This window comes from Carex rostrata, chromosome 2 (assembly GCF_964058835.1).
Source record: "Carex rostrata chromosome 2, lpCarRost1.2, whole genome shotgun sequence".
Taxonomy (NCBI): Eukaryota; Viridiplantae; Streptophyta; class Magnoliopsida; order Poales; family Cyperaceae; genus Carex; species Carex rostrata.
The window spans coordinates 6,911,503-6,927,401 of NC_135919.1; positions in this window are offsets into that span (position 1 = coordinate 6,911,503).

Genomic DNA, 15,899 nt, shown 5'->3' on the forward strand with positions numbered 1-15,899 from the left:
GAATAATTAAAATTTAAAATCATATATGTATCTATACAGATATTCAAATATCATATATCTGTATCTAATTTTTAGATACGAATTCGGATATAGTCGGATAATATCCAACCAGTTTGCACCCCTAGAGATATGCAAAAATATCCCTAGTTTGTGGCTGGAATTCACTTGCCACATTATCAATCTTGAGATCGACGCTCAATAAGTTTTGTTGTATTGGAGTTTGGAGAGGATGTGAATTCTTTACTAAATTTGATTCCTATCTTATCTTTGGACATGTGTTCCCTCGATACAATCAAAACATATATTTAAAGGGAAATGGGTTTGAAACAAACAGACGAGACGAGACGAGACGAGACGAGACGAATCAGTAGCAGGTGAAGGTGTCAATTCGGAAAGCGATTGACTTATTTATATTTTAGTTTGTTTTTTCACAAGCCAATTCCAGATATTGGTACACGTGCTTTCACCAATTTTGTTTTATATCGCGTGACACTCTAGTACACTACAGTACAACTTCTTTTAGTTCATAAATATTATAATGTTTTTTAAGGTTTTAACATGTAAAAAATATATATTCTGCTTAGTGAAAATGAATGAAAAAAAATCAGGAAAAAGGGATATATTTGCCTGATGGGTTTTAATTTTAATTACAAGACGAAGATTAATGAAGGAAAATAAGAATAATGTTCTTTCATTATATATCAACTATATATAAATTTCCGATTTTTTTAAAAATACCCAAAAAAATAATTATTTTATTAAAAATAACCAAGTTTTGGATGAAATTTTAAAAATACCCAGGCCGCAGATTTTTTCTGCGCTCCGGAATTTTTATTCCGGGCCGCAGAAAAAATTTGCGCCCCGAAATTTTTTTTTTTTTTTTTTTTTTGGATTTTTTATTCCGAGCGCAGATTTTTTCTGCGCTCAGGAATTTTTTTTTTTTTTTTTTTTTTTCTTTTCTTTTTTCTTTTCTTTTTTCTTTTAGAGTTTGGAGAAAAAAAAATTCATTATGTATATGTATGTATGTGTATGTGTATGTATGTGTATGTGTATGTGTATGTGTATGTGTATGTGTATGTGTATGTGTATGTGTATGTGTATGTGTATGTGTATGTGTATGTGTATGTATATGTATATGTATATGTATATGTATGTATATGTATATGTATATGTATATGTATATATATGTATATATATGTATATGTATATGTATATGTATATATATGTATATGTATATATGTGTATATAATATATGTATAACTCATTTTTTTTATAATATATGTATATGTATATAATATTTATGTTTATGTATATGTATATGTAGATGTATATGTATATTTTTTTATTTTTTTTTTTAAGTTTGGAGAAAGAAAGTATCCATGATCTGATTTTTTTTAATAATATATGTGTATGTATACATAATATAATATGTGTATAATATATGTGTATGTGTATGTATATGTATATGTATATATGTGTATATAAGATATGTATATGTATATATGTGTATATATGTGTATACATATACATAAACATAAATATTATATACATGTATATTTATATATATGTGTGTGTATATATGTATATTTACACACACACACATATATACATACATATACATACACATATACATACATATACATACACATATACATACATATACATAAACATACATACATATACATAATGGATTTTTTTTTCTCCAAACTCTAAGAAAAAAAAAAAAAAAAAAAAAAAAAAAAAAAAAATCCCGAGCGCAGAAAAAATCTGCGCTCGGAATAAAAAATTCAAAAAAAAAAAAAAAAAAAATTTCGGGGCGCAAATTTTTTCTGCGGCCCGGAATAAAAATTCCGGAGCGCAGAAAAAATCTGCGGCCGGGGTATTTTTAAAATTTCACCCAAAATCTGGTTATTTTTAATAAAATAATTATTTTTTTGGGTATTTTTAAAAAAATCGGTATAAATTTGGTGAGATTTTGAAAATGGCCGAAATTTGGGCAGTTATTTCATGAACTGATACAAAGTATAGCATTAATAAATCTGTTGAAATAGGATTATATATATATCCATGTGCAGAAATGGACTGATGAACTGCCTTTTACAAAACGCGTTTTATTGATGGTTGGAATGCACGCAAAAAGTGATTCCAAAGTTTGAGCACAACTTCATAAAATATTACCAACTTTATATAAATAAATGTGCGCTTTTACTCGTATTCTCTCCATACTGGACGATATTATCCTTCCAAAGTGAAATATCCGATTTTTTTATTTATATCCAAAAAATAAATAAAATTTTAAAAAATATCTAAATCCTGACTGAAATTTGAAAACTACCCAAACCGATGCTCCAATAACCAGAATAGGCCCTTTCTTTCCGGTCAACCAATTCCCGGATTTAAAGAAATGGCCCGGTTAATGGTTAACCGGAAATGTTATTGGTATAGCGCAATTTTAATATAAATCCGGTTAAGGCTGCACCGATTTTTTTTTTTTTAAACATAATTTTTTTTTGTATTAAAATATTAGAAATGTTGAATATATTTCTTTGAAAATAGATGTAATACAATATAATTTGATTTATTAGAAAGATTACAACAAATAACCCGGATCAATATTTTTCAGGGCGGATTTTTTGCGGTTGTAAGAAAAATTAATATATTTATTTATGTGTTATTGGAAAAAAAAATAAAAATGCTTGGATTGTGAGTTATTGATCCCGGTTCAAAAGTCACTTCTAGGTAATTCAGAAAATATTGTAATCCTTCTAGTACATTTAATTTATAAAAAGTTGTATCTATTTTTGAAAAAAAAACAAAAACTTTAATTTATTTAATGATTGTTTTTCAAAAAGAATTCTCAAAATATATACAACTTTTAATAAATTAAATGTACTAGAAATATCACAATATTTTCTGGATTACCTAGAAGTGACTTTTAAACCGGGATCAATAACTCACAATCCAAGCATTTTTAGTTTCTTCCAATAACACATAAATAAATATATTAATTTTTCTTACAGCCGCGAAAAATCCGGCCTGAAAAATATTGATCCGGGTTATTTGTTGCAATCTTTCTAATAAATCAAATTATATTGTATTCCATCTATTTTCAAAGAAATATATTCAACATTTCTAATACTTTAATACAAAAAATAAATAAAAAATAAAAAATTTTGTTTTCAAAAAAAAAAAAACCGGTGCACCCTTAACCGGATTTATATTAAAATTGCGCTATACCAATAACCTTTCCGGTTAACCATTAACCGGACCATTTCTTTAAATCCAGGAATTGGTTGACTGGAAAGAAGGGCCTATTCCGGTTATTGGAGCACCGGTTTGGATAGTTTTTGACTTTCAGTCGGGATTTAGATATTTTTTAAAATTTTATTTATTTTTTGGATATAAATAAAAAAAATCGGGTGAAATACACTAGTTACCTATAGTGTTTTGCAAACGGGTCGATCCAAACTCCCACGGTTCACGAGTTGGATAAGTCCACGGGTTGGTTCCGTTTACAGGTTAATTGGCACGGTCCAGATTAGACATGTTGGATTTGAAGGGGACGGCTCATGGTCCCGGTCCACACCGGTTGATCCGGTTTGGTCCGATTTGATATTTTTTTTATCAATTGTTTTGCAACAAAAAAAAATGAATTTTGGTCCGGTTGTTGTCTGGGTTTGATTTGGGTTAGTCCGTATTTGATTCAGTTCTCGATCCGGTTTGATTTAGTACTTTCTTAGTCATGCACAAGGAAAGATTTGATTCGGTGTAGTCTGCAGAAGGAACAAGCCAATATGCACATAGTGGAAACAATCACAGGCTCCTATAATTACAATCAAGCAATGATGATTAAATTTGTATACACTAGATACACATATCTTGTATATTTATTTATTTTACAGCTAAATGCTTTCAAAAACACTTGTTGTCTGATATGTCTAATATTATGTAACAGTTCGTTTGTAACTTTTTTTAGAATTAATGCAATTAATTACAAACTTTTAACCAAAATAAAAATACTGGCTTGAGAGAAAAATTGGACATATGTTCAAATTTTAGGGGTAACTATGTGAAAATTTCTAAGAAAAATTAAGCTCCACATATTTTCATATTCTAAGAAAACTTGAGCTCCACATATTTTCATAATCTAAGAAAACTTAAGCTCCACATATTTCTTACCTTTTAAACCTCTTTACACAGACATGGATGGATCGACGACAACCGTTTCATTTCATTGGAGAGACCTGAAATTAGTAATCTGTATCTAAGCAGAATGTTGAGCAGTGCGGGTATATATATATGTTGTATTAATATGTGACATTCTGATCTTATTATGATCCATATTATGTTCTATATAATTGCACTTAATTTGCACCACAGATATATTTTTTTTTATCTATTTAACAAAGTATTAAATTGAATTTACTTGTGATTCACAAAAAAAAAAACTTAATATTTTACATATTAGTATAAATACATGTGAATTGAGGTATGGATAATTTTTAGCCTAAAACTGACGAGTCATGATTTCATAAATCATATCATTTATTGTAGTGTCGTAATCCAACTATCAAGTATCCAATTTAGGAAAAGTCGAATAGGATTTTATGTCGGAGAATAACACCTAATATGTCTATGCAGCATGTCTCCATCCAAAAAATCATGCTTGGAAGGTTTCATACTTGTAGCTGGTGTCAACTATTTATAGCAACAGATGTAGCTGTTTGTAATAAGAGTTTAATTATGTGGAGAATCCTATTCCAAAAATTCAATCTAGGGTGACCAAAAAGTTCTTGTGGCCCGATCATGATTCATATATGACTCATTTGCTAGAAGCTTGTTTGTTACTGGACCGAGCTGTTAATGAGCCAACTCGTCACTAGCTCGGTTCAGAATTAACGGATTCAAGCTGAGACCTAGCTAGCTTGCTCGGCGAGCCGAATTTTTTTTAGTTAGCACCCTAATAAATCAAAATTAAACAACTACCACCCAAACCCCAAATTTGAGTTTTTACCACGAATTGACTAGGTATGCATGCCAAAATTGATTTTTTTATTATTATTTTTTTATTTTTTATTTTTCGGTGCACACCCTCAGTATGCGCACTGATTATATTTTTTTTAGCTCTGTTCTAAATTGTTTGAAAATTTTGGCCTAAATTTTTTTCTGTTATATTATATTTCGTTATGTGGTATTTAGAATAAATTCATTTTTATGGAACATACAATGCATTAGAGGCGTATGATCATTCATATATGTACACATAAAATTTGACAGTGAAATTGTAGAAAATAAAACGCACTTATTTAACAAATAAATTTTTGGACTAAATTTGAACTAAAAATTACTACAACAAACTATACACATAATTTGAGCAGCATTTTGTAATAAGTTGGTGCACAAATTGCTACAAATTATACACACAATTCAATAAAATTTTATACTACAAATTATATGCAGAACATAAAAAGAAAATAGTCAAAAAATTTCAAACAATTTAGAACAGAACTTAAAAAATCGGTGAGCAAACTGAGGGTGCACTGAAAAATAAAAAAAAATCAATTTTGGTACGCATACCCAGTCCACCCACCAAATTTTGGTGCGCACACTGGGTATGCATTCGTGGTAAAAAATCAAATTTGAGAAGTTGGGTTGTAGCTGTTTAATTCTGATTTATTAGAGTGCTAACTAAAAATATTTCGGCTCGGTGAGACATCAATTTGTGAATTTGTATGAATGTGTGTGCATTTTATACTGTCCAGTTCAGTCCAACACTCCAACTCGATTGGTCCAAAAGTTTGTATTATTTTTTTTTTTTCTTAAAACAAGATCCAGCCAGACCCTGCGAGCTAGGCCGTTAGCTCACGAGCTAGCTCATGACGATTTCAAGCTGAGATTTAGCTTAAATCCGTAAAGTCAGCTCGCTCGTAACTCGGACGAGCCAATTCGTGACGAGTTCAAGCTGGACCCAACTTGTGACGAACGAGCTCGTTACCACCCCTAATTCAATCTAATAATACATGCTTCATACTTTTAAAAACAAGTCTTTATAGTATTTTTTTTATGATTTTTTTATGTTTGTACTGATTGTCTCTATGATAGAAATAGTGATGATTCTGGATAATTTTGTTTTGGATTATCCTTTCTCATTCAATTATTTAGCACAGTATTTTTCTCATTAATGAATTAAATATTAGTCATATGATTAATTAACATGATATAAAAGTTGCTGCTTGTAAAAGTGGCTAATTAAAAAGATTAAGTACGTAGGTTATCATGTGTCTTATTGTTGGCAGATCCAGACTTTTCGTCGGGGGACAAAAAAATATCGAATCGGATTTAAACCCATTAGCTAGTTGGGTATTCGATAAAAAAAACAATACTTTGACTTATATTTTTCAATACTCTAACTTATAATTTATGATATTTTAACTTATAATTCTAATTACAAATCATAATTAAAGAAATTTATTTTGATTTCAATACTAAATTTAACCCGAGTTACAAATCAAACATCTAGAAAGAGCAAAAAAAATTATTAAAGGAACAAAGTCGATCAATACCGATAGATCATCACAAAAACTCAAAATCTAGAGGGACGGCTGCCCCCTGTTACATGCTGGATCCGGCCCTAGTTGTAAGTACTAAAATATATGTAGTTAGTCGAGTAGGGCTAGTAAGGCTAGAAAAGGTAATTAAGCCCCGGACATTATTTTTTTCTTTCAACGGGTGGAGTCATGGTTCAAATATAAAAGCGGACAAGAGCATATATATATATATATATATATATATATATATAGAGTTAGGCTGGGGTGCTATGGATAACATAGTGGCCTCTATGCTACGACTCAATATTCGAATTTTCAAAATCCAAACGGTCGATCCGAACCGTTCATTTTATTCTCCATATTAATATCTGCTTGGAGACCAAATTTTATAATTTTCTGAATTTTTTTACTATTTATTAAGCCACTTTGAAAATCGCTAATCCAACGGTTTTACTGTTTTGTGCAGCCACCGTTGGCTCAACAATTTTGTAAAATACTTAATAAATAGTAAAAAAAATTCAGAAAAATGTAAAATTTGGTCTCCAAGCAGATATTAATATGGAGAATAAGATGAACGGTTCGGATCGACCGTTTGGATTTTGAAAACTCGAATATTGAGCCGTAGCATAGAGGCCACTATGCTATCCATAGCACCCCAGCCTAACTCTATATATATATATATATATAGGGTCTGTCTAAATTGCTTCTGGCAGCATTTCAGCAGAGGTGCTACCGGGGCTATATTTAGCCGTGTGATGTCCAAACAACAAATCCAAACCGTTAGATGTTTAATCTATATTATAATCTACTTGGAGACCAAATTTTACATTTTTTGGAATTTTTTTACTATATATTAAGCTGTTTTGAAAACTGCTGATTTCAGTAAATTTCTGCAGCATTGAAATCAGCAGTTTTCAAACCAGCTTAATATATAGTAAAAAAATTCCAAAAAATGTAAAATTTGGTCTCCAAGTAGATTATAATATAGATTAAACATTTAACGATTTGGATTTGTTGTTTGGACATCACAAAATAAAAAAATGAGCGGCAGCACCGCCGGCAGCAAATTAGCCACAGCATATATATATATATATATATATATATGTATGTATGTTATATACATGGAGAAAATTTCCAGTGTACTCGTAGAAACTTTCAAAATAGCCAATTTTCTCATAAAATTAACATAATTAATATTCAATATCCTATACAAACTAAAATGTGCTTGGAGACCAAATTTTACATTTTTTAGAATTTTTTTAGCATTTATTAAGATGTGTACAAAATTGTTGTTTTTAGGCAATTTTGGACCATTGAAAAACAGCAATTTTAAAAAAATTCTAAATAAATAGTAATAAATTTTCAAAAAATGTAAAATTTGGTCTCCAAGTACATTTTAATACGGACATCACGTTGAACGGTTCGAATCGACTATTTGAGTTTTGAAATTGCAAAAATAACTTATAAAAATATAGTGTTAAAATGTGTCACCATTTTCTTATATTTAATTAGATGCAATATGCAGACCGGTACGAACAATCAATCGCCAGGCAGTTACACTCTGCTTTCCCTTTTAGCTAGAATATATATCTCTCTGATATATATCCAATTAATTAAATTATATATGAGCATATCATATCTATCTCCCTTGTTTAATTTACTAATTGGTGGAGTACTGAGTCAGAGCTCAGATTCTCTGCAACCATATCAATGTGATTTTCACAATTTCCATACCCAAAATAAACATATAACCCATTTGCATCACATATTTAGTCCACAAGAATCAAGCTTTATATGATCTAAGTTGCTCATCGTTGGAACAAACTAAAGCACACTAGTGTGATTGGATATTTCTCTTATATTGATTATTTATTAGCATATATACTTAACTAGCTAATCTTATCCACGTGAACAGAATAAAATTTGTATATATAGAAATGATAAGAACCTTTATACCTTTTTTCTTTGAATAACTTGACTAATAATAGACTTGCCTTTTTAATTTCAGCTGGTCTCAGAATGAGAAATTGAATCAAAATATATATATAGTTGGTTTGTAAGGTCATGACTCATGATTATATGATACGAGAGCATGCATGAATTGATGAGAATTTGGTGCGCGCTTTGTGTGTTCTCATGCCTTGGAGTGTTATTCTGATTCCAGAACTAATCTGAACCTATGGAGAAGAATATAATCTGAATCTTTCTGACTAAACAAGAATTTTGCATTGGTTGATTTTGATCAAGAATCAGAATTGGAATTAATGGAGCATCAATTTAATTGAAGCTAAGTTGCATCATCTACCCATATCCACCAAAGGCACAAAAGATGAAAAGAGAAGATATTGTTGGATTTCAAATTGAAATTAATTCCAAATTCTTAATTAAAGTGCATGTTCTACATTCTCTTTTCCAAAATGCGCAAATGATGTTCCACCAAGTCCAAGCCCATATCATAAATAGTTTAATTCCATGTCAGCATAAGGAGCATCTAAGATTCTAAATTACAATTGCTATAATTGCTAATTTGATATACTTAAGACTTACAATGCAATTCCTGAGGGTAAAAGTGTTTTTTTGCTGACGGTATCATCACGGATACTTCTGTCAATAATATCGATACACTCAAAAATAACACGTTTTTGTCGGTATGCCCTCAGCAATAATATTTTTTTTTTAATTGGCAAATATTATTCTATTCTTGTAACAATCACCGTAGAATTTGAAAGAGTGCAACTCAATCTAAGTAGAAATTACAGAAATGCCATGGGAATAAGATATTCTGACCAGAACTTGGCTAGTGTTAAAAAAAGAGGATCTGTCACATCCATGATCCAGCTGTCGCTATCATTTTCAAGGAACATGTTTTTCTTCATGGACTTCAACTAAATATATAACCCCAAACTTCTTTTAATGTTTTTAATTTCAACATCAGATCATTATTTTAGATATAGTTTACCTAATCATCACAGTTTTGTTGGTTAAAAATGTAATGATGTAAATTTAACAATATGTTAAAGAAGGTAACAAAATTGTGATGATGTGATGTTAAACTTGTTTACTTATTATTTCTGGTATCATCTCAAGTATATCCTTAAATATATATATATATTCCGAACATTCTGGGAAACATTTCACCAAATGACTTTTTCTCTGTCTTTTATATTTTCAATTATTTCTTCAACTAAAGAAATATAATGAATAAAAACTGTGTAAAAGTTGTGCAAATATAACTACAACCTAAAAGCAATGGCTATGCAACTTTTTTTTTTTTTTTTTTAATTCTAAGACTTGGTCAGTTAACAATTTAATGTTAACAGATTGTAAAAGTCCAACAGAGATTTATTTAAACCAAAATAAGACTAGTAGAGGAGGAGATTGTTCTAATAAATTACCTTGATTCAAAATTATAATTTTTGAAGATTAAAAAATCCATCATTTTGTGTACAGCCATCAAGCTGTGGGAGAAAAGTAATATTTTCTAATTTATTTCTTCATTGAGGATGGCCCAAATGTCTTATTGCTTCATGCTCCGATTATATCTCAATATATGTATCTCCAATTTCGAAATTTAAACAGATGATTTGAACTGCTCAACATAATATCCACATTAAAATATGATTGGAGACAAAATTTTATATTTTTTTAAAATAGTTTACTATTTTTTAAGATAGGTACAAAATTACTGTTTTTCATAAAATTGTGAACCATCTAAAAACAATGATTTTGTACCTATCTTAAAAAATGGTAAAATATTTTCAAAAAAATATAAATTTTTGTCTCCTATCATATTTTAACGTTGATATTGTTACGTTACGAAACTTTTACAATAATTTTGTTTTATGATTTAAAGGCAAGAATCGAAAATCGTGCTAACAAAATGGAAGTTTAAACCTTAATTAAGGTTCCCCTAAATAAGTAAATTAAGTATGAATCGAAACCCCGTCGGAATTTCAAATTTCTGAACCTTTATAGGTCCAGTGCGTCTGCACTGGTGGTTGATGTGAATTATTACAACACAAGTAATAAATCCTAATTTACGCTCAATTCGGTTGCAAGTGTACAACCTTGTCGAGTAGTACTTAGGGATCGTCTCCACAGGGACAAGTCGGAATATCTAAGTCTAACCTAACAATTTAATTTAGTAAAAGAAAGTAAAGAGGTTTTTGTTTGTTCAATTGGTTGGTTTGATTGCGATTTAGTTGAATTAAACTAAGTCTTTAAAGCAAAATCTGAGTTTTTAACAAGAATGAGAAATTAGGGTTTCTTAGGGTTCATATCCACTAGTGTTATGACTAATTGGTTTATTAAATTTGTTCTTTTAGTTATGAAGGCACAGTTGGGTGTTGTAAGTACAAAGGGATATCTCTATATTAATACCATCTTTAAATTAGAATAAACGTCACCTCTCGGTACTTGGCTACCATAATCTAAAGTCATTAAGTTCTTACTGTCCCAATAAATCTAGAAAACTATCTTTCACCTCTCGGTACTTGGCACAATTCTCTAAACTATTAGGTAAAGCCTGTATAAGACAAGCGTCACCTCTCGGTACTTAGCCTATCAAATACCCTATTCCTTATGGTCTGGACCTAATATTCAATTTCTCAATTGAAAATACCAAATCCTAGGGTTTCATGTGATTTCGATTAAGTCCTCACAATCAATTAAAATAAAGAATAGATCATAACAAATAACAAGAATATATAAAATAAAACCAACTAAATCATAACAAAAGTTTCAAGTACAACCCTAATCAACCCTAGAAAATCCTTTAGCCAGTCATGGCTAAGATACAAATCAAATCAAAAGAATAAAAGAGTTCCGAATGAAAGAAAATAATAAAACCCGATTGATCAATGATCTCTTCTTCCTTCTTCTCTCTTATAGCTTTTCCTTGCTCTTCCTTGTTTAATCCTAGAAAATCTGCCTAAAAAACGTCCCCTTATCTATTCTACAAGTCCCCCTTTTATACCCCTCCTAAAAACTAAGAATAACTCCCTAAAAATAGCAAATTCGGGCTCTGAACCGACTTATTGTGGGCCGCAATGAGTGGAGGCAGTTAACAGACTGCGCAGAAAAATCTGGAGAGGTTATTGCGGGCCGCAATGAGTGTGCTGGAATGAAAAATGCTGTGCTGGAGAAGTTATTGCGGGCCGCAATAAAGGTCCTGGAAATGCTGTATTGAAGATGGTTCTGTCTGAGTTGGTTGCGGCCCGCAATAAATTAATTGCGGTCCGCAATAAATGTGAAATCTACTCCATCTTCGTGCTGTCTTGCTCCAGTTCACCCGTCTTGCTCCGTTAAGCTTCAATCACTTGATTACCTACAAAATAAACACAACTGAACTTTTGGACATTTCTAACCTAATTAAACCTAATTCGAATCAAAACTTGGCTTAATTTACATAACAAACCCTAGGTTTCAATAGATACAATTTCAGCTTATCAGTGGTGAGTGCGGGTGACTGACCCGCACTGGATTCTGTTTTCCTTAGTTGTTTTCTGAATTTCTTCTCAGTGCGTCCGCACTGGAGTATTCTTCTGTGTTGATTGAATTTCTTTCCAAAATCCGTCTAAGTACTGAGTGCGGGTGACCGACCCGTACTGAAATTGAGTGCGTCCGCATTTCGCTCAGACATTTCCCTTGTTCAGTGCCGTTTTCATGAAAATTTGACTAAGTACTGAGTGCGACCGCACTAGAGTATTCTTTTTTGTGTTTTCAAGCTGCCGAAATTATGCCAAGTATTGAGTGCGGGTGTTCGACCCGCACTGAAAATGAGTGCGTCCGCACTCGTGTATATTTCTGTGTGTTTTCAAATGCTGAAAAATGTTCCAAGTGCTGAGTGCGGGTGGCCGACCCGCACTGAATTGAGTGCGTCCGCACTTAGAGTATTTTTAACTCTAAAACTCAAATTGAACCTTCTCTCTCTCCCCACAGCCCACTTTCCCCATTTTTATGTGATTTTCGCCCAAGATAGAAGAAAACGAGCGTGAGAGCTTCCTTTCCCACTCAAGCCCCGATTGTTGCGAGAAATCAAAGTTGGAACCGAGTAAGCTGCCGTGAATCTCTCCTAACTCTCCGATTCGGTATTCCTTTCTCTCATTCTCTCTTTCGAAACCTCGATTTCTCAGATTTTCATTTTAAACTCGAGATTTGTGTTCGAATTGCTCGAGGATTAGTTCCTCTACACTCCTTGCTTGTTTATTTGTCAACCTTTTTCCCGATTTCCTTCCGATTTGTGGATTTTGATTTCTAGGGTTTCGTGCCAAAACCTAACTTGAGCATAATCGTGAATTGACTCGTTTAATCCGACTGATTAGACTTATAATCGGTAAGGTTACCCCTTGATCTTGAATTTCTAGAACATTTAACGGCTAATTTGAGATTTGACCAAATTAGGGTTTAACCAAACGGTAAATCGAATTGTCACGAGAACCAAATTGGTGAACTAGTAAGTGCATTGTTACCCAATTGAGAGTTTGTAAGGTCCAGAGGACCTAGATGAGATTGTGTGAGGTTTTAGAGGATTTTGGTAAGAGATAATGAACCGAACGAATTGGTACCAAAGGATAGGAGATTAGTTAAGGTATGAGCCCTAATACAACTCGAGTAAACTCCTCGATCATGAACCAATGTTAAACCTAGTATACGTGTAATATAGGTGTAGGCTCGATCGAGCAAGACGTTGCGAGGCAATTCGAGACACCCGATCCTTAACTAAGCGGTACGCTCGTCGTAACCAGGTGCGGGATTCTTGGACTTGTTTGATACTTTATTTTCAGGAATTAAACTGTGTATTCATTTGTCATGTTGAATATCATTGAATTGTGTAAAGCATTTGCATAGCCCAATCAAATTAAACTCGAATTGATGTGACTTGAATGATTTGCATTCTAGTATGGTTATAGGTTGTGTTGATCTATTATGATCTGATTTTGATTGAAAGTCACCACGAACTATGTATGTGAATGGATTTACGAAGTTAAGCACTTGGATCCAATGAATTTGCAAAGTTGGGTTGTATGCTGACTTTGATTCCCAGGATCCTTATGGCCTTAGGTGAACGACCCTCAATGTTTCCCAGTACCGGTTGGGACGAGGGAGGGTGATTATGTTATGATGTGTGGATTGGAATCGTGGGTGATTAGTGTGTAACGTTTGTGGCTCGGTGGCATTCTCCTACGTGTTAATGCATTTGGAAGGTCGATTGAATATTACGAATATTGGAAACGATTCTAAAGAGAATTTTCTTTATGTGACTTGAACCAGACCTTAATAACTGTTAAGCCAAGCGATTGCAGATGGGTGTCAGATAAAGGGTCCAGCTCGGTGGAGCGTCTATAGGTGTCAGTAACCCTACAGACGAGGGTTTGATAAAGGGTCCAGCTCAAAAGAACATCTGTAGTTGCTACAAGCCCTAATGAGTCGAGTTAAGCCAAAATATATGTTGTGTTTGAAATTCATCTTGGAAATTCTGTAAACTGTGATTCAGTTTGATTAATTGTTGTCGAGCATTGGCATTCTGTTATTTATGAATATATATCTGTTTGAACTGTTATGGTTTGGGTTTCATTTTTGAATATAGAGTCTGATTGCAAGTCCAATAGTCTAGACTGTGGCAAATTCGCACTGAGAATTTTATTCTCACCCCCACCCTTCGAGTTACTTTACAGGTACTGGTGCGACTAATTTCGGAGAGGCACGAGGGTAGTAGTGTTGGGGTTTCGGGGTGCTAACCAAAACCCCTTTTAGGCTTAAGGTGCGGAATGACCGTAGAACAAAAATTTCTATGGCCAACTTAAGCTCAGGATTTAACTGGGTATGTCAGGAAACTTTCCAAGGCGGTCCACCTTCAGTATTCCTTTGGCATCAAAACCCAATTTAATCCTTTTACAAATCTACTCCATGATTGATTTCTAAAACTTTAATCTACTTACAAATTAAATAGATTAATATAACATATTTATACCTTGTTTCCAAATCACAGTTGGAATGCAGACCGAGCGAGTAGAGCCTCACCAGGGAAGGAATCGACTCGGAACGGAGCATCAGACGTCTGATGCCTCTATCGGTTATCCACCAAGACTAACCGGAGAGCGGTTTATTTCTTCTGCCAGAAATACCGTAAACCGCGGAATTATGCAAAAACACTATTCACGGGGAAAAAACGAAAACTCGTAAAAACGAATTTTCGGTTGCTCAGTTTCATCAATATGCAAAACTGACATACCGCGAAATTCGATAAAACACTATTCATCGATCCCGTAAATATACTCCACAACAACCAGCAAGATTATACGTCAACTACGTATAACTTTCTTTTCTCAACCGAAACACTATTTGGGAGAGAAACCGAGAAAGAGAGAAAATACCGATTCGATTCTGCACGAAACGATACAAGTGAATTAGCAAATTTTCTCTCTACCCCTCCACCCTTATTTATAGTGTTTAGGGTCGGTTGCAAAAGACCAAAATGCCCTCCAAGTTCGGCCTATTTACAAGGTATGCCATTGACACCTCATCCTTTTATATGTGAAATGACCAAAATACCCCTTCCACACCCTTCCACACTCTTCTCCATGTTTCTACACATGCAAGGTGGCATAGGTGTGAAATGACCATTTTGCCCTTGTGGATAGGATTGATGACATGTCATCTGGATAGGATCAATGACATGTCATGCGGATAAGGACGAATCTGAAAAGACTCGAATGCCCTCGGCCCGAACACAAATAATATTCGTATAATTATTCTGAACAATTATATATATATTTTTCTTGCGGTTTGTTGTTTCGGTAATTTATACAACGTGTCCTGCACATTTATAAATTAACCGGTTAACTTTTATACAACGTGTCACACACGTTTATAAATTAACCAATGTTTTTGCTTGTTATTTTTAAATAACATTTATAATTTAATTATAACACGTATAATTAATTATAACCATCTTACTATTGATCATAACCAATTTATAATCAATCACAATAAGATTCTCCGATTAACTCCTATATGGTGTGACCCAATAGAATCTGTGTTATGTTGGTAAATAGAGTTAAAACTGTTTTAACTTCTATAATCATGGGTGGCATCTGGCAACACATCATGACCATCCAATTACACAGATGATGCTGTACTGTACAATATCACGATCCAGTAAACAATTTACTTGTGTCTGTTCTTCTGTCTCATAGCTATCAGATAAGTTTCAAGGTAGATGTGTGTCATCCTTGCTAACTGAATCTTTTCTTGATCTTGAGCAGATTATCAAATATAATTACTCTTGTAATTATACCGCTAGCAGATAATCTTACTCTATCAAGGGGCCCAGTGATGCTATAGCTCGTA